Raw genomic sequence first — 21,445 nt, 5'->3', positions numbered from 1 at the left:
CTTCATGAAGCTTTATTTGCAAATCTTTCAGAAAGAACAGTGTGATGAGAGGCTGCTGGGATTGTCTGAGTGAACATGCAGTAACTTTTCACTGGATCTTAACTATATGCAGGAGTGTACATTTTACTTGGTTTAGCTGTGTAAACGATCCATCTTCGTACTCACTGATTATGTTTCTATCTTCGTATCTGGCCAGGATTTAAGGCAACTACTTTGTCTGCTACTCGGAGACGACTCCTTCGTTAACGATAACAGCTCTTCCGTAGATTTGCATAAAGATAACATTGTGTCGGATTTTAAACAGACCAAGTCAGCCCTCCCTGAAATTGACAAGGACAAGGCCAAAAATCACAGCAAGCTCTTCAGCACGCTTTCTCAGGAGCAATCCATTTACAGGAAATCTCAGCGCGAATGCGCCTCACAGTCACAACAAAGGGACCATCGCAACACACGGCCAGGTAGCTAGCCTCCCAGAGTCGCAAGTGTTTTCCGCAGATGTCACCAGAGACATGCTTCTGCTCGATTCCCTTGTTCTTCATAATTGTACTGATTGTTTGCTTGTACAGGGCCTTTGCGGCATCCAAATGTTTTTACCTAGATCTGCAGTGCTGGTGATTCTCACTTTATTGCCAAGAAATCAATTTTATCCTTTATGCGGACATATCAATGCCACCCTCGTCGAACATGAATAGTGCGCAGACACACAAACATAAAAAAGGGCAAATTGAGAGTTCACTGATTTGGCTAAAGTCCTCCCAAAGATGCACTACATGGTGCACTATGGAAGACTGACTGCGGCCCTTGGACCACTGCGCCAGTACTGGTGCCTTCGTTTCGAGGCGAAGCACCAGTACTTTAAGTCCATGGCTTCAAAAGTAAAAAATTTCATCAACATTTGCAAAACCCTTGCGACTCGGCACCAACTCCTGCAGAGCTACAAAATGAACTCTCCCAAGTTCCCTCTATGCCCGAGAATGCTGTGTGCCCGAGCTGTTGACAAAGCTAGCTTGCCAGCTGCTGCCCAAAGCTTGCAGTGCAAAGCAGATCTCTTGGAAGCAAAAAGCGTGTTTCTAGACGCCGGAGGCTACAGGGTAGAAGACATTCTGGTGGTAGGTACCAGAGAAGTCCCCCAGTTTGCGCAGGTATGGGACATTTATGTCTCAAAGAATGATGCTTTCCTACTGCTTGAGAGACTTGCTACAAACTGTTTTCACCAACACATCTGCGCCTATGAGGTGACCAAAACAGGGGTGCTTCAACTCTCGAAATGTGGTCCTGACAGTGCCGGCCCTACATCATCAAGCGCCCGGGGCGAACTGCGACCGTGCCCCCCCCCCCCCCCCCCAACTCCCTCTTTATACACTCCTAGCTATCGACATCACGCTGTTCGTAAACATGTGAGTATGGCCCACCGTGGTATGGCCAACACGAGCATTTTGTCAGACGAGAAACGATTCCCAAAAACGAACGACGATCGAGCATATAGCGTCCTGTCGGGCGCCATGTTCAAATAAATCAGAAAAGAAAGGTTCGAAAAAAAGGGGGGGGGGGGCGGTGGCGCCCCCCTTTTGATGGCGCCCATCCCTAAGGCCGGCCCTGGGTCCTGAACTGGAGGCCTCACATCAGCACTTGGACCTGTACAGTGGTGGACGCGTGTGTCTTCGTTATGACGTATTATTTTAAACAGCCAGTGCCCATTCAGAGCCTGTAAATATGCTTATTGTATTAGTGTTACATGGCAAAGTAAATGGTTCCTTTCGAGGTATGCTGTCCACATTTGAAATGAGACGAGCACTGCAGTATAAATAATTGCGCTAACCTGCGGTGGGAAACTCCCTTTGCCTACAGTGCCTGTACAATCTGCTGATCAAGTGGGTTAATAGTTTTGTAATTACTAGCCGCACACTGTCGCCGCGAAGCGGCGTGAACGCAGGCGGGGGGCTGGCTTAAGACGCTCCCCAGTGACACACGGGCCGTCCGAAAAGGGTGACCCAAATGGCGTGAGCATTTGGTTCACCCTTTTCCGTCGAGGTGCACGACATAGGGTACTCTTCTCAATGGAACCTCCTCGAGAAATTCGATTAATGTGCGGGGCAGACATGTGGGAGTTTCTCGTACGACCTCTTGAACGTACGACCGGTTGAACGAACATTCACGCTGGGATGTTGTTTGTCGTGCAACCGTCCCAAAACTGTGAGCACATATCAAATATGTTCGATCAAATGTGCCAAATGAGTCAGTGAAGGCGAATCCTATATCCCGAGACAGAGAAATACTGAAATACACGGACATGATCCCAGATATTTGTGTACGTTCGTCCTGTCCGGCCTCAGTCGTAGTGTTCAATGCTTCACACTTCACTGCACTTCAAGGCAAAAATAATGGGTATGACAGGCGTGGAAGTTCGGCAAAACCGAGGAGGCCATTTGCAACTTATCTGCACGCAAAACTGACCGAGCACAAGTTTAATGAGAAGACACTCTTTACTGAACCGCATAATAAAAGACGACAAGGGTATCCTTACCTCGTTCCGGCGAACATTCAAGTCAACTCACGCCCGTGCGTAGCTTCCTGTGCTTTGCTAGATATTTGGTTAAATTCCTTGAGCACGACGCCAGCTGCCAGCTGTTTTCTGTTGTAGTACGTACACGGTAAAACTGGTAAAACCGTAAAACCACTGACAAAACAAGCGTTGGGTAAAACCCGCGACGGAAGCAAGAAGAACAACCGCGAAACTTTTTATTTGTCTCGTGTTTTAGTACGTGCCTACCAAGGTTGCCTGTACTTGTTTGTTTTCTGCCAGTTTAGGCGAAGTGAGCCACACGCCTGTTTCGGCCGGTTCAAAATTGAATAAATGGGACCAACGGCACAAAGAAAACAAGTTTCAAGTACTTTTTGAGATTTTTGAAGTGACTTTTACTATTGAACGACTGCATGCACTTGAATGTTCAATTCAAGAGTTTATAAAACGTGACAACCCCAGGCTTGTCACCTGCGAACAGGGTAGTTACGCTCGATGGCTCGAGCCCAGTGGGTCGTTAAGTAAGCCTGTGGGGTCGTTACAGCCGTCAAAACGCATGATGACGACGGGGGGTGCTCACTTTTTCTTAGAGTGTAGTTCGGCAGAGCTTTGGCATTTTTGGGCCAAAATCGCCGAACTAATGCCAAAGTTAGGCTTCACTTTTTGACAGTTCGGCTGTCACCTGGCACATTCGGGCCAAAATCGCCAGAGATGTGCCAGAGTTAGGCTTACTACCTTGTAGTTCGGCAGAGCTTTGGCATTTTTGGGCCAAAATCGCCAAACTTATGCCAAAGTTAGGCTTCAATTTTTGACAGTTCGGCTGTCACCTGGCACATTCGGGCCAAAATCGCCACAAATGTGCCAGAGTTAGGCTTACTACCTTGTAGTTCGGTTGAAATCTGGCATATTTGGGCCCAAGTCGCCAAACGAGAGCCCAAGTTAGGCTTCGCTTCCCGATAGTTTGGCTGTGATCTGGCAGCTGCGGGCCAAAGTTGCCAAACAAGTGCCAGAACTAGGTTTAGTGCCTTGGAGTTCGGCTGATGAAATATTTGATGTACGCGGGTGGTCTTCATCTTAATTAAATAGAAATCAAGTTTTTTCGGCTGGAAACTTTATCCTATTTTGGGTGTCTCTTGATTTCTGCAGTCTAAAGGTTGGCTGAATGTTTTGACGCGGCTGGAGCAGGCTTTGCAAACGCAAATAAATTGTGCCAGAGGTTGCACTCGCGCGTAGGTACACAAACCAATATCGGGGCGCGCCGTGAGACTGGTTCGACATTATGGCGCGTTCACACCGGCGATGCGATCTAGTCGCGCCATAACTTTCATCGCAAAAGCGACCATCGCGGGCAAAAAGTGACGGGTTTTGAGCAGTCGCTTGCTGACCCGACTTTTTGCGATGCACTCTAGTCGCGGAGAGGCCGAGCCAACCAACGGCGTTCGGAGCGAGAGTTTTTGAGAAGCGACTCGCCAACGAAGGCGTTGGACTCGCTCATCGCGCACGCCAAATTGACAAAACTAATTACTTTTATTTATTTATCTTTTTTTTTTTTTGCGATGCGATTTAGTTGGATCGCGCGACTGCTTACATCCCCGGTGTGAATCCGCCTTTACAGAAAGTGCTGCCATTGAGCTAACACTGCGCAAGACGGATGTACGCACGTTTCCACAAGAGATATCATTATTAGGCGGCGCATTGCAAAAGCGAGCGTGGCTCTGTGCGTGTCTTGCATTGTGACTGAGCACTGTCAAATCCTAGCGATAACAAAGAGCGGAAACGACCGGGGCTCCTTGGCGCGGCTCCCGCATCACACTTGGGGAATGAAAATAAAATCCCGGAAATTGTACTATTTTAGCGTGTTGATACTTTTTCAACATTAAAAAGTGGAGGCACAAAAGGGACATTACAGACAGGACAATCTGAACTTTCAAGGCCGCTGTACAAACGGGACGTTCTACAGAGAAGAACCTTCTCTCCCGAAGCTAGGGGACGGGGAGGGAAAGGGCCATCGTTGGGTGGAAAGAGCGTCTAGAGAATGGGATTAGCCTTTGGGGCGAGCCATCCTCTCGAGAGGGAGTGGGGACGGAACAAAGCTGCCGTGGGGGTCAGATCCGAGGAAGGGCACGTTAGAGAATTTGAAAAAAAGCTGCTTGATTAGCCGGACGACCCAGTGCGGTCTACTGGTTCTAGAAGGTGACTCGGATGAAGAAAACTCGTTTTGCTCGAAAACTCTAAAAGCATTCTGGACGTTAACTCTTGCCACAAATAAAAATAGCACATGCATGAAAAACTACGAAGGCAACTAAGCTTTCTCCTATGATGGGAGAATGCGTGAGCATTACAGGCAGAGTTATCTTGGCGCAACTTGCAATAAAGAAAGAAAGAAAAAAGTTATGTTGGCGCAACGGACAGCGCGCTAGTTTCACGATCAAGCGGGCCTAGCTTCGAAACCGGGCTGGTTTTTTTTCTCGTGTTCTTTTTTTATTTCGTTTATTTTTTTATATTTTTTTTGTTTGGTCACGTAACAAGAAAAATCACATGAACAGAATTTTTTTTTTGGCCACGTCACCAGATTTTTTTCTTATTTCTCCTTTTCTTCAGTCTTTCTTTCTTTTTTTTTCCTTTTTTTCGGTTTACGCTTCCTATCGCAAAACTCTTTGCACCTTTCGCGTTAAATTGGCGTTAGCCAAATCATTTTATTTATGGCAGGGAATTCTGCCGTACGTACCTTATGTTACTATTACCAACCCTGGCTTGCGATTTCTGCTATCCAAAGGACTGGACTATGCCCTTGCTCCACGGTACGTTCCAAAACCTGACTTCATAATTAAAATTGAAGAGAAACTCAGACATGTGCACGATGTCACAGGGGTAAATCTCGCGAGAAGCCGCGTTGTCAGTGTTTCGAACAATGTGAAACCGGCCGGGTCAAATTTAGATCAACAAGAACGCATTACTCTTAATGAGTTGAAGTCAGACAGCTCCATCATGATTTTAAAGGCCGACAAAGGAAAAGGAACCGTTGTGCTTGATAGGAATGACTACATGAAGAAGATGTATGAAGTTATAAATGACAGTCGCTATTTCGTGAGGCTATCAAGAGATCCCGCTGCTAAGTCCGAAAGAGAGTTAGCTGACCACCTTCGAGAGCTGAAAAAGAAAGGACGCATCAGTGACGACCTATACCGTCGTCTCTTCTCCTTTGACGCCGCGACACCCAAGATGTATGGACTCCCCAAAATTCACAAACCGGGTTGCCCCCTACGCCCGATTGTATATGTTATTGGTTTATCCACTTACAGCCTTTCCAAATATCTGGTTATGATTCTGAGCCCTCTTACGGGAAACAATGAGTTTAGCGTCCGGAATTCCCGTGACTTTGTTGAACTTATACGCGCTCAGACCCTGCTCCCGCACGAGGCTATGGTATCCTTTGATGTGATTTCATTATTTACGAATGTCCCCAACGCCCTGGCGGTTGATGTCGCCCGTGACCGGTTGTTGGCAGACCAGTCGTTGTCCACTCGCACAACCCTCCTTGTTGATGACGTTATACTCCTTTTGCGTTTTTGTCTCAACCAGTGTAATTTTAGTTTTAATGGGGACATATATCATCAGGTCAGCGGATGCCCTATGGGGAGTCCAGTTTCCGTAACCGTCTCGAATCTCGTCATGGAATATGTTGAGGAAAAGGTAATGTCTGGCATTGATTTCCCCGTGAAGTTCTACCGTCGCTATGTCGATGACACTTTTGTGATAGTTAACAGAAAGAACGTAACCGATTTTCGCCGCAATTTGAATAGTGTCCACCCCTCAATTCAGTTCACCTGCGAACATGAAACCGATAGTACCTTGCCGTTTTTATATGTTCGTGTCCATAGAACTAGTGAATCTTTCTTTAAGATGGAGACATCCGTATATGGTAAACCATGTGACAGACAAAACTTCCTTGACTACCACTCTCATCACCCTACTCAACACAAAAGCTCAGTTGTAAGATCGTTGCCTTCATCGTTCAGAAACAGTCCCATCTAACTCAACATTTAGCGATCAAGAACTTAGCCATGTGCGGGAGGCTTTGAAGAAACGTAACTACCCCGACCGGTTTATCAATCGCGTTAAGAAACAAATGCCCCGTCGGCGCCCGGATCGAGCCGAACGAACACGTGACGTCGTGTGCATCCCGTAAGTTAAGGGGGTTTCGGAGGCATTGGGACGCGCCCTTAAGCCGTTGGGGATACGAACTGTATACAAACCCTACAGAACAATTGCCAATGTTATCTCCAAGCCAAAAGACCCGACCCCGCCAGAGGCAGAAAGGGTCGTGATCTACCAGGTGCAGTGCAAGGAATGTGACGCTTCCTACATTGGAGAGACGGAACGAAAAAGAAAAACAAGATTAAAAGAACACGCATAGGATGTCGCCAATTCCACGAACGCCACCCGCTTTAAGTCCGAACTCGTCGACCATGCATGGACGTCAGGACACCAATTTGACTTTGACAAGGCGAGGGATAAAAGGTGGGGACTGAGGAAGCTGCTGGAATCTTGGTTCATCCAGAACGACAAACGCGGAAGTGATTCATCGCTGGTAAACAGGAACCGTGGCCCCCTGCCGGACGTGTACACAAACTTTATGCCTAAATAGCCGAACTTTTTTGTGCGACTCTCACTCGCTCTGCGCTCTACTGAAGAAACGTTTAATTAAATTGTTATTTTTGTTATGTCAAGCCGTTTTTGTTATTACATTTATCATGTCTTCGCCCGGCTTCTGGAGTATTTTCGCGCTACTGATTTCACCGGTACGACAGCCATGGGAGGCCACTGCGAGCGAGTGGGGACAGAAATCAAACTTCGACGTAGTTCAACTACTCTACTCAAACTACATTAGTTTAGCTACTTTTTAGAGTAACTTGGTAACTTTCAATTACAACTTGATTTGGGTAATTAGTAGTATAATTTAACTACTTTTTTCAGGTATCTTCTACTCAAATTACTAACGACTTTCGAAATTATATAATGCTAATTTTGCCCATCACGAAAGCTTGAGCGCAGAAATGAATAAGACGCCGGCAGATGAAGTGGCATTCTCGAACAAGGGGCCCCCTTGTTCGGGAAGGCGTCCTTGGGCCAAGGTGGCGACGAGCAGCCAAAACATAACACCGGCACGCACGAACGCAGGAAGAGATGCTTGCTGAACAAGCCTTGGTCGGGTATTGACCTAATCCGGTAATGCACGCAAGCGCTGCGTTTCCAGCTGCAACCGTGAAAGACGGGGACACTCTGAGAGTTGTTGTTTTCGTGCTGTCTGTCTTTAGTGAGTTCTGACTCAAGCGGTAGGTTCCACGGGAGGCGCCACTGGAATGACCTCGCAGCTGAGCGCCTTGTCGTCAGCACATACGCCTTTGCAAAGCCGGACTCTCCCGCGCACAAACCCTGGTACGGATAATTCGTTCATGGGAGCACGTTCCCGCTTACAGCTGCAACTGTATACGAGCGACGATGCTTGTTCACGTAATCCTTCGCGTCCTTCCGACCATCCATGCCTGGGAGACCTCCTCTTTGTTAAAAATGATTCAGGCGAGTCAGAATGTTGTAGTCGCCGGTGAGGATTGCGAGTTACCCTTGGGAGATCCTTTTGTTACACCCAATTTTTTTTTTCAGTAGCGTAGCACTAGCACTACGACGTGCGCGCAGTCGTCCGGATGATCGCATCGTCGTGGCGCGAGACTTGAACCCTTGACGGTCGGGTGCAGTCTCCCAGCGCACTCTCAGAACGTCGTCGGAATGAAGAGGGGCCAGTCATAACAATCTCAACTTGACGAAGAAAAAAAAAAAAAAGGAGGAAAGTTTGTTATTAAAGACCCTCTACTCAAGGCAAACCTCACAAGTTTCGTCATGGACTCCTAAGATGCCGACCCTCGCTTACCCGACCCCGCACGGCCTGTTTCACAAATTCAACGCTGCCGTTCCATCCAGCCCGTCGGCGGAACGTCTATTATCTGGGCTGGGGACGTCTTTAGAAGGAAAAGGGGAAAACTCTCCTATCAAGAACTTTGAAAGGCAATTGCTTCTGCGAGCGAGTAAACTATTTTGGCGAAAACGCAAGCCATAAATAGACTGCATTTATTTTAGGCTCGCAGGGTTTTTCATTGATCAAAACTGCTGTTCATTTTGCTACCACAAATATATAAAAAAGTAACTTCGAAAGTAACTTCAAAGTAACTCGCTACTTTTTACAGTAGTTAGTAGTTTACTCAATTACTATTACGAATGCGTAATTTCTACTCTACTCCAATTACTTTTGGCGCCGATACTCACTAACTTAACTTAACTTCCTTTTTTGAGTAATTTGTACATGTCTGACAGAAATAATGAGGCTTATCGGATGGCGCAAGCCCGAAAAACATAACCACCCCGTCCATAGGCTTATCCAGGAGGGAGATAAACTTCCTGGGGCCAGAGCTGACGTCCCTCGTTTCCGCGGTTCCAAGCGATTAGATGTCTACCCCACGGGATCGTCCCTCATTTCCCTGGCTCTACAAACTCTCCCATGGCTTTCCCACTTTCCAGTGTAGCGTCTTTCACCCTCCCCTCCTTCACCTATATATGCAAACTTCGGGTCAATAAATGTTGTTGCTAGTTGGAAGTCTTCGTTGTCCGTCCCCCCTTTCTATGTATCTTCCTCATGTCTAATGACCCCGTCCATTTCGCTCTCAAGAAAGGAGATTATCTTTCTGAGGCCCTCAATGGAAGCCGAACGCTGACAGACTAGGCAAGGCGACAAGGTCACCGGCAGAAGCGGCCTTTCTTTTTATGCGTTGTTGATTCCCCTTTGACCTCGCCTTTTGCAAATCCTCCCCACCTGCTTTTGTGTCTTCGTGTGGCTGTCACCGAGCGCGACAGCCGCTTTAAAGGCCGACGTACAACCTCGGTTTTCTGCAGGGAAGATAATCCTGTTAGCGCTCCCCTCTCCTAATCTGCCAGGGGAGCCAAGTTGGGACAAGCTTAAAAGTGGAGAGGATATAGGAAAGGAGGGGAAGGGGAAAAGTGGAAAGCGCGAAGTGTGCGTCGGCCTTTAAGCAAATCAAAAGGGTGAAGCGAAACGCGTGACCCAGCGTGACCTCTCTACGTAGGACGCGTAGGACAAAAACGTTTGGACGAAAATTTTTCACGTGACTTTCTCTGTCACGCTGATGGGATCTCTGGGGCTGTCGTTTTCGCCGTTTGCTTAGTTATAGAAATAAGCGGGCCACGTAGGTCCGGTTTTCGAACTGCTCTTCAGTGTTCTGTTGCTTTCGTGCGCTGCAGACGCGCCTGTGTTTTTTCGTCGTATACGGTCGAAATACGTCCATGCCACTTTTTCGGTAACAGCCATTTTTTGCACCGGAGTTCGTGGAATACTTGTGATCTGTTTGTTGGACACGCTTCGACAAAAACTGCTCTTCGCCGACGACGAGACGTCAGTCCTCGAATCCTCGAATGTGTTTGTGGGGTGCCTGAGTTGGATTATGCATCTATCAAGGATTACATGATATCGCTCTTTTATTAGTAAGTGCACTACAAGCATGATTATGATAGTCGTCCTGCTTTCCTCTCAATTTCCGCGGTTTTTGTGTGATGAGTTTTGCTTGGCTTGAGGACAGCGTTAATTGCATTTTATAATTTGCTTTTCATTTTACAGAGAAGTGTGACCTTTGTAAATATGTTGAGAATACACTGTGTGCAATGATAGTTGTTTAATAAACTTCTGGGAGCGATCGAAAAAAGTGAAAGCCGTTTACAACTCCCAGTAACACCGAATTAGAGCGCAGCTCTTGAGGAGGAGGAGGGAAGGGTACTGGGGGTGAAGTGACCTGGGGGGGGGGGGTCACGTGACCCCCAGTACCCTTCCCAGTACCCTTCACTGATTACGTCATCCGTGATGATGACGATGACGATGCGGATGCCGGTGACGTCATCAGTGACGTCACTGATGACGTCATCAGTGATGGTGATGATGACGATGCGGATGCCGGTGACGTCATCAGTGACGATGACGATGCGGACTCCGATGACGTCGTCAGCGATGATGACGATGACGATGCGGATGTCGATGACGTCATCAGTGGCGTCACTGATGACGTAATCCGCGATGATGACGATGACGATGCGGATGCCGGTGACGTCATCAGTGACGTAACTGATGACGTCATCAGTGATGATGACGATGACGATGCGGATGCCGGTGAGGTCATCAGTGACGTCACTGATGACGTCATCAGTGATGATGACGATGACGATGTGGATGCCGGTGACGTCGCCAGTGACGATGACGTCATTGGGGGGTCACGTGATCCTGGGGGTGGTCACGTGACCTCGGGGGGGGGGGGGTCACATTACCTCGGGGGTCACGTGACTTTGGGTGTCACGTGACCTTGGGGGTCCTCTGGGGGTCACGTGACCTTGGGGTGACCTTGGGGGCCACGTGACCTTGGGATGACCTTGGGGGTCGCGTAACCTTGGGGTGACCTCGGCTACGCCGACGGCGACGGCGACGCCGACGGCGACGCCAACGGCGACGCCGACGCCGCTCAAGCCGGGAACGGGCCCCTAAGAGCTGCGCTCTAAAAGATTTGTTTGTCCGTATAAGTGATTGGATATGCAACAAATGACATGCAACGTACATATACTTGCACGACGTTCGGCCAATACGAAGCAGACGCATCGTAGAGTTTTCGCACAATATTGCGCGAACGCTAGGTCGGGGCGAAACAGCTGTACGGCAATACCCGCCGGGTATCAAACGGTGGTACAAAACTGGACATTTGAGCGATATTGGAACCGACTTTCGGCCGGCACTGGCACGATAATGCAAAGTATTGCCGTGCTGCTTGGGAACGGAGGTGATGACATCTTACCATCGTGTTTCCAACGCTTGTTTAATTTATTTCTCTTCTGGGACGCGTGAAAGAGCACTTCTGTGACACACCAGAGATATTCGAAACTTGGGCTGGCCTCTCGGCTTTTTTTGCCACTTTTGGCACTTATTTGGCACTTCAGTGGGTAGCCAGAGAAAAGCCAAACTTCGGCATGCCCAGAATCGACAATTTAAGATTTACTGCGGCAGTTATGGCTCAAGTCTGGCACTTACTTTGGCGCTCTTCTGGCGGACCAGAGAAACGCCAAACCTTGGCACGTCCCAAATACCCAAAATTAGGCGTTGCTCTGGCAGCTATGGCTGAAGTATGGCACCAACTTTGGTGCTCCTCTGGCGGACCCGAGAAAAGCCAAACTTTGGCACGTCCCAAATACCGAAATTAGGCGTTACTCTGGCAGCTATGGCTGTATGGCGCCAACTTTGGCGCTCCTCTGGCGGACCAGAGAAACGCCAAACCTTGGCACGTCCCAAATACCGAAGTTAGGCGTTGCTCTGGCAGTTATGGCTCAAGTCTGGCACCAACTTTGGCGCTCCTCTGGCGGACCCGAGAAAAGCCAAAATTTGGCACGTCCCAAATACCGAAATTAGGCGTTACTCTGGCAGCTATGGCTGAAGTATGGCACCAACTTTGGCGCTCCTCTGGCGGACCTGAGAAACGCCAAACCTTGGCACGTCCCAAATACCGAAATTAGGCGTTGCTCTGGCAGTTATGGCTGAAGTATGGCACCAACTTTGGCGCTCCTCTGGCGGACCAGAGAAACGCCAAACCTTGGCATGCCTCGCATCCCCAGATTAGGATTTACTATGGCAGTTATGGCTCAAGTATGGCACCAACTTTGGCGCTCCTCTGGCGTACCAGAGAAGAGCCAAACTTTGGCATGCCCTAGGATCGCCCAACTAAGGCTATAGTTAGGCACCGTACTTTGGCACTGATGAGTGCCATGGTGCAAAAACCTAACTGCGCCAAAGTTGGGCCCTTATGTTTGCCAGAACTTTGCCCAAGTTGGGCGTTCCTCTGGCGTGCTACCTGGGAACCCTCAAAACATTCCCACTTGGTGGTGGAAGAACCATTCGCACCTTCTCGTCGTTATAGTTTGTTGCGACCTGAGATGTGCAGGAGAGGCTTAGCCCACACTGAAGGAAGAAGGAAAAATATAACCCTTTTCTAGTAAAATACTACTAAGCGGTATGAATTAATAAAATTTAGAGCTGGGGTGGTTGGCGAAGGTCAAACATAATGTAAATGCAATGGCGCAAAACAATGAAGACCAAGGAGAGGAACGAACAACACTGAAAGGTGTAAAAATATGTCCGGTGTTGGCGTCAATATGTTTTGGTTGCGCCACCTCCCGGACGCCCTCCCGTAACGTAGCTGGTGTTATGAGAGCAGACGACGCGCGATGTCAAACCACGAAGTGACTTTTTTAGTTATGCCAATTAAAAACTATTTATTAAAGAAACGTGCATGACGTTTTTGTGACTGTTCATTGTAATGCAGAACAGTACCTCGAAGTTGCTTTTTGTATTAGAAAAAAAGTTTAAAATGCTCAAAAACAACTCTGGAGCTTCACATTACAGCTTGTACGGCCTGCGTCACGACTATTTACATCATCACTGATTCTTGTTTTTTTTTTTACATCTGTGGAGGCTGCTGTGGATAAAGGTCTTGCATTCACCAGAGTGGATGACGTTCTTTCTTCTTAGCTACGCACGCGCGCTCAGTTCTGTTGCAAAGCGTCGCACACTTGTTTTAGATACATTGAGCTTGCCCATAACGACGCTTCTATTCAAGTGTGACTCGACCGTTGCCGGCGACAAAAGGCCCGCATCGAATGCGTGGCGAACAATTCTGTCACAGAACATTTTGCTAGCAGCATGATACAGCGAGTCGGTTTCAGCTAAGTGCTAACTACACGCCTGAGAGGCTCTTGAGATATTCCTTTCTCAGGTTTATTTTGTTAGATTCAAAGTAAAAAAATACACCCTATCCAGCCTGGTAGATGTTGTAATGGAGCGCTGGATAGTCTATTTTAATCATCCAGCTTGTTCTACTGGGGCAGAGAACAGCACATCACCATCGCAGCGCTTCGACACCTCAGCGCCGAAGGTGTTTGTTACCGCGAGTACGTGTACCACGGTTTTAAGCTTTCGTAAAACGTTCTACTACAAATATAACTTCAGCAAATCAACAAAACGCATGACAGGCTTTGCCGCGCGTGAGCCAGACAGCGCGTGAAGCGAGCTGACCAGGCCAGGGATCCAAGATCCGGCTGACTGTCCCAGTTTGTCCTACCGGGGTGTCACAACCAATGACGATTATAGATAGAGAAGCGCCCCCTGTAATTCGCGGACGCTGCCTTTGCCCTATTAAACCTACAACATGTTTGCCATTTGCAAGCATATGCACGTGGTTATAGAATCTCGCCTTTGTCGCTGTCCGATCCTGCGAGGCTAGAAATATTTAGCATTTTCATAGTAGCGCCATTTTTTTTCAATGACATAAAGGCGGCGCTTCTCCTGTAGATATATCGCAACTAGGGATGTCACAAACTTTCGTCGAGCCGGATTTATACGTCGAACCTCAAGGTTCTACTTTTGTTTTCAGTCAGCTCTGCATGATGGTCAATTTACCTCGTTTCTTCATACTGGCTAGTGCAGGTCAGTAACACCGGTGGTTTTGAAAGATGGATGGGCATCTCAGAATTCTAACTTATTAGTTATTACCCTGAAGGCAACACTTACTGAATACACGTAGCGCTTGCAGGATTGATTGACTGATTGATTGGGGTTTCATTGCACGAGGGATACTAAGCCAAAATGCGCCAAGAGTGGAACTATTGTATAAGCGAGGGTTTGGAAGAAGAAAGAGCTATAGTAGCTGACGATGTAATGAAACTATGTATATGATATTGTATAAGTGTATACAGGATGAAGGTGAGTTCGGATTATTAATTAAAATCATAGTCGGTGTATAAGGCCGATGTCCTTAAGAAAATTAAACAGACAAGCATGCGGAATCAGCGGCTGTTCGCCAAGTAAAATAACTGAGTGCACTGGAGTACGTTCTTGATATATTTGCGAAACATTTTTGAAACGATCTTGGTCATACTTCGGGAACTCAAGTATGATGTGTGATATTGATTGAGAAATGTTGCAACGTTCACACTCTGGAGGATCCTCTCCACGCAAGAGATGCCCATGGGTAAGACGCGTATGACCAGTAGCCTTCTTTGTTATCCAGGTTAGTAATAACATTGAATACCCTCCAGTAAAGAGTAAAAACTTCTGTCTGGTACTGCTGCCGTCCCCAAAAGCAGTTTTGAAGCGTTTTTTTTTTTTTTGATTTGTTGAAGCTTTGTGGCGATGTGGAAGAAAATCCTGGTCCGACAAACGCGGAACTGAATGCGACGATAACAACCCTACAGTCTGTTGTTGAACAGTTGCAGACTGAGTACAATGAGTTAGCCCAAAAGACGAAGTACCTTTTAGAAACGCGTACTGATACAGACAAAAAGGTATCAGAGTTGAAAGAACGAGTATGCACGCTTGAAAGGAAATTGAACGCCTCCCAGTCGGATTTACAAGATGAGCTAGCCCAGAAAATAAGGGAAATTTCAGAAGGGCGTTCTGGTGCAGACAAAAAAGTATCTGAGTTAACGGAACAGCTATGCACGCTTGAAAGAGAGCTTAGGACCTGTCAGCCGTATACACAGGTGGCACAAGATAACGATTCAAAATTGGAAACTGCGCAAGTTGAACTCGCTGTTCTAAAGTCGCGCTGCAATGATGCAGAAAATCGTTCACGTAGATCGAATTTGGTATTCTTCGGACTGGAAGATAAAGATAAGGAAACGTGAACTGAATCGGAATCTCGCATTATCGATCTTTGCGACAAAAAAATGGGCATAAAGATAAATCCGGACAATACTGATAGGGCACATCGCATTGGAGCGTTCAACAGAGCTAAAAAAGGCCCATTGTAGTTAAGTTTTGTTTTAGAGCGCAGCTCTTAGGCGCCCTTTTCCGGCTTGAGCGGCGTCGGCGTAACCGCGCGGTGCATTATGGGTAAATTTTTCCGAAGGAACCCGAGGTCCTCCCGAGGTCCTCCCGAAGGAACCCGAGGTCTTTCGGGAAGACCTCGGGTTCCTTCGGGAGGACCTCGGAAGGACCTCGGGTTCCTTCGGGAGGGCCTCGGGAGGAGCTCGGGTTCCTTCGGGAGGACCTAGGGGGGGTCACGTGACGATGACGTCATCAGTGATGATGACGATGACGATGCAGATGCCGATGACGTCATCAGTGACGTCACTGATGAAGTCATCAGTGACGATGACGATGGCGATGCGGATGCCAATGACTTCATCGGCATCCGCATCGTCATCGTCATCATCACTGATGACGTCATCGTCACGTGACCCCCCCAGGACCTCGGGTTCCTTCGGGAGGACCTCGGAAGCACCTCGGGTTTCTTCGGGAGGACCTCGGAAGGACCTCGGGTTCCTTCGGGAGGACCTCGGAAGGACCTCGGGTTCCTTCGGGAGGACCTCGGGAGGACCTCGGGCTCCTTCGGGAGGACCTCGGGTTCCTTCGGGAGGACCTAGGGGGGGGGGGTCACGTGACCTGGGGGGTCACGTGACGACGTCATCAGTGATGCTGACGATGCCGATGCCGATGACGTCATCAGTGACGTCACTGATGACGTCATTAGCCATGATGACGATGGCGATGCGGATGCCAATGACGTAATTGGCATTCACATCGTCATCGTCATCATCACTGATGACGTCATCGTCACGTGACCCCCAGGTCACGTGACCCCTCCCCCCTAGGTCACGTGATCTCCCAGGTCACGTGACCCCCGAGGTCACGTGACCTGGGACCCCCCCCCCCTTCCGAGGTCAACTGATCCCCCAGTACCCTTCCCTCCTCCTCCTAAAGAGCTGCGCTCAAATTCGGCGTTACAGGGAGTTGTAAACGGCTTTCATTTTTTTTAAACACAAAGAAGCGGTCCTATCTTCCGGATACAGGCTTAAAGATAGTGGCTTCGCTGTTAGTGATGAATTTTTTAGGCCAGTTCAGCTGGCAAGAAGGAAACTACTGGAATTTGCGAAAAAGCAAAACAGCCGGTTCAGGTTGCGAATGGACCGACTACATATCAACGACAGGTGCTTTATGTTTGATCATGAATCTGACAATTTGCGTGAGGTCGACGATATCCAGTCTAGAGAACTTACCGATATTCCATCGACATCAAACCAGGCACCTATCTAATGGCTTAAACGTAAAGTATAACGGCGCAAACCGTTCAGCATACCTAGGCAATTCCAATCGTCGTGACATACAAGGGGCAAACAGGACTGTTGTGAACACGAGAGACACGGACGTGGGCACAGTCATGATTATTAACTGCCGCAGCATAAAAATAAGGTGGACGAATTCATGGGTTTAATCGAAACGGTCAGACCCACGATTGTCGTGGGGACGGAATCCTGGTTGGATGACACTATGCGATCAAAGGAAGTATTTCCAGATACTTATGCTGTTTACTGAAAGGATAGAAATTCGCACGGCGGAGGCGTGTTCGTCCTTAGGGAAAAAGGTGTTCCGACTACACCTTTGCCAATACCAGATATAACTATAGAAACAGCGTGGTGCCAGATGTGTTTAGACTGTAAATATTTATCGGTTGGTGTATACTATCATCCTCCAAACGAGAACAGTGACGGCTTAGATGAACTAGCTGATTTGATCCTTGCGGCCTCAAAAGAGTATGTCCTTCTGGGCGGAGATTTTAACATTCCCGATTTAATTTGGGAGGGCGGCAAGGCGACCTACTCAGGAAGCACGCTTCATACTAAATTGAGCGTCATTGTGGAAATGTTTGACTTAACACAATACGTCATGGAGGGAACGAGGCTGTTAAATGTATTGGATTTGTTGTTATGAAACCTACCGGCGGCCATAGACAATGTTTGTGTGCTACCGGGCATTTCTGATCATAAGATTGTGACAGCTGATTTTGTTTATCCGAAAATAAATAAATATAAATGTGAAGCAAGAAAAATATTTTATTACGATAAAGGACGATATGATACCATAAGAAGCGAACTTGTTAGTTTTTTTTCGTATTTTTTAGAACAGTCCGATAACGTTAGTATTAATGCACTCTAGAACATGTTCAAATGTAAAATTCATGACCTAGTTGAAAAATACACTCCCTCCGGAGTAAAATCCTCAAAAACTAAAAATAAGCCCTGGGTGACAAAGAGGTCAAACAGGTTATCAAACGAAAAAAAAAGTGAAAGCTGTTTATAACTCCCTGTAACGCCGAACTGGAGCGCAGCTCTTGAGGAGGAGGAGTGAAGGGTACTGAGGGGAGGGTAGACCCCTCCTCCTTCTCGTCCTCCTCCCCTCATTTTTATTATGCTCCGGGGGGTCACGTGACTTTGGGGAGGGGGGTCATGTGACCTCGGGGAGGCGTGACCTGGGGGCTCACGTGACCTTGGGGTGTCACGTGACCTTGGGGAGTCACGTGGGATCGCCTTGGGGGTCACGTGACCTTGAAGTGACCTTGGGAGGGGTCACAGAACCTCAGGGGTCACGTGACCTGGAGGGGTCACGTGACCTCGGGGGGTCACGTGACCTTGGGGAGGGGACCACGTGACCTCGGGGGTCACATGACCTCGGAGGGGTTACGTGACCTTGGGGTGACCTTGGCGGTCACGTGACCTTCAGGGGGTCACCTTGGGGGTCATGTGACCTTGAGGTGACCTTGGGATGGGTCACGTGACCCCCGGTAACCTAAGTCACGTGACCTTGGGGGACCTTGGGAGGGTCACGTGAGTTTGGGGTGACCTTGGTTACGCCGGCGGCGACGGCGACGCCGCTCAAGCCGGAAACGGGCGCCTAAGAGCTGCGCTCTAAAAGAAGAGCATACCTTCGATATAAGAATAGGGGGGGCGAATTCAACAGGGTGAGATTAGAAAACATAAATACTCTTTTTAAAGCTACAATTAAAAGATCCAAAGACGCGTATTACGAGCTGTTAGAAACTAAACTTAAAATGAACCCTAGAGAATTTTGGAAGTTTGTAAAAGCAAATAAGAAGGACGATACATCTGTTCCTCCTCTTTTAGTAGGCGATGAACTTATCGAGAATGAAAAAACAAAGGCAACGCATCTAAATAAATATTTCGAATCTGTTTTTTCTAAGGCTGCTACAACGTGCTGTCACCCAAACCTGCGACAAAAAATTAAACATGTCATGTCACCCATTGAAATAACATATAATGGTATAGCCTCGCTGTTGCGAGAACTTGATGTCCAGAAAGCAATCGGACCGGATAACATCTCTCCGGTTATATTGAAAAACTGTGCTCAAGAGTTGGCAAATTACTTGTGTGTTCCTTTTAATAAATCTCTACTGGAACAAAAGCTTCCATCTGATTGAAAAATGGCAAATGTGGTGCCAATACACAAGTCAGGAGCAAAAAACTGTGTGGAAAACTATAGACCTATTTCTTTGACGTGCATTTGCTGCAAACTAATGGAACATGTCATTAATAGTAATCTCACTGCTCATCTAAACGTCGAAAAGTTTCTTATTCGAGATCAACACGGATTTCGTACTGGAGCATCGTGTAACACAGTACTTGTTGATGTCTTTCATTTTCTTGCTGGAGCCATTGGCGCTAGAGACGAAGTGGATTGTTTGTTTTCGGATTTTCGAAAGGCATTTGACCTTGTAGATTATGATTTGTTATTTTATAAACTTAGCTTACTGTCACTGCATAGCAACGTAATGGCTTGGATTATAGATTACCTAAGTGGACGAGAGCAATGTGTCGTGCTCGGTGGGGAAACATCTGAGTATGTAAAAGTCGAGTCTGGTGTCCCCCAGGGCTCGGTACTGGGTCCTCTGCTCTTCCTGATCTATATAAACGACATTATTTCTGGCATGCAATCATATATTCGATTATTTGCGGACGATTGTGTTATTTATAGATTAATTAATGATTTTAACGATATTAATACTTTACAGAGTGATCTAGATAAAATTTCTGTATGGTGTAAAAATTGGAGAATGAACCTAAATGTTAAAAAGTGCGTGCATGTTAAATTTACTAAGAAAAGAAATACCACTACTTCCGTGTACATGATAAATAATGAAATAATTAAACCTAGCTCAAATGTAAAATATCTAGGTGTTATGTTATTTAATGATTTAACGTGGAAGGGACATGTTGAAATGATAGCCCTAAGGGCAATATGAATGCCTAATTTTGTACGGAGAAATTTTCGGCAAGCCCCGAGAAAAATTAGAGAAACTTTATACTTTACATATATCCGTCCGTGTATGGGATACGCCTCAGTGTTCTGGGATCCCCACCAAAATTATTTAAGAGAAAAACTTGAAAAGGTACAAAATAAATGTGCTAGATTTGTATTAAACTGTTACGAACTTGGAGCGAGTGTCACTGACATGAAACATGCCATACATTGGGAGAAACTCAGTGAGCGTAGAAAATTGTTTAGGATGAAATTTTAGATGATATCTACAACAATAGAGTATTAATTAACAAAGATGTGTTTTTACATGAACCGTTTTATCTGTCCGAGAGAGCAGATCACCCCATGAAGATTAGACCGTACTCTTGCCGCACCGACACCTTTGCTTTTTCTTTCTTTCCGAAAACCATAGAAGAGTTGAATAGGTTGCCGAAAGATGTGCTTGCGGCAAATTTGTTTTTTTTTTAATTTTCAATTGTGTCGTGTTTTTATAAACAGTATATTTTTATTTAATGTCATTATTGATATATAGAAAGTGTTTTTTTTGTGTATTACTTGTGTTCTAAACAAAAGTGTTTGTATGAAACCCACCCCCTGCAATAATGCCTCACGGCGAAGCAGGTTTTTTTTCTGTAAATAAATAAATGCCACCTTATAGAGGCGTTCCCGATGATGGGCGCTCTCACACTCACTTCGAAAAGGTTTTACAGTACGCAGTTTGTTATGCGTTTCATTATTGCATTCGCGTTGCCACTTAGTTCGAATGCAACACTTCAAAGGGATGTGGTATTTCCTTATTTATTTTGTATGGTATTTTCTGCATGTCAATTTGCCTCTCATTCGCAGAATTTGCAGCACTCTCAGCCTTTTCATTACCTGAGATGCCGAGGTGGCCTGGGACCCAGCAGAAAATTATCTCAATCTGCTTGTACGAGGCAGCGATAACTTTATTTTGTAATTCTAGAACAAGTGGATTTCTAATGCGCTTCAGTGATGTTAATGCTCTTAATGAACTCAAGGAATCTGTGCAAACAATTGAGCGGCGAAGCCTTTTCTTTGTTGCATAATCAACAGCTAACAGCAGGCCATAGAGCTCAGCATTCAGTATGGTGGCTGCATTGTGGATTATTTTGATTTGTTTCACAGATGGCGCTCTCATAGCGCAGCCAACCATGGAGTATGTATTAGTCCCATCTGTATACAGACCTACGTACTGTTCATATTGATTTTGTAGCTGAAAGAATTCCTGCCTCATGACTTCATTTGGTGTATCTTTTTTGGAATGTTTAGTCAGTGGAAGATCACAAATAATGATATAATAATCCCACGGGGCTACAGTGGTTAAGCATTGAACTACTGGAGGCCTGGGATCTTGTTCAACCGACGCAGCATAATTCATATTCCTAGTTGCAAAAGGAGGAACAACGGTTGGTTTATTTTCAAACGTTCTCTGGAACCTGATGTTTTCGAGGTTATCGCGGGTAGGGTGCTGAGGGACAGAGCGAACTGGAATAGAATACTTAAACCCCAGAGCAAACCTCCTACTTTCAAGGGATGGCTCATTAGCTTCTGCATACAGACTAAGTACCGGGGATGTGAGAAATGCTCCAGCAGCCAATCGCAGTCGCTGGTGGTGAATGGGGTCCAACATCTTTAGGACTGATGCTCGGGCAGAGCCATACGGAATGCTCTTATAATCAAGCCTGGAGCGAACAACT

The sequence above is a fragment of the Ixodes scapularis genome, unplaced genomic scaffold (genome assembly GCF_016920785.2).
Source record: "Ixodes scapularis isolate PalLabHiFi unplaced genomic scaffold, ASM1692078v2 PGA_scaffold7__128_contigs__length_106722199, whole genome shotgun sequence".
Lineage (NCBI taxonomy): Eukaryota > Metazoa > Arthropoda > Arachnida > Ixodida > Ixodidae > Ixodes > Ixodes scapularis.
The sequence above is the reverse complement of the archived record's forward strand: the minus strand, read 5'-3'. Positions refer to the sequence as shown.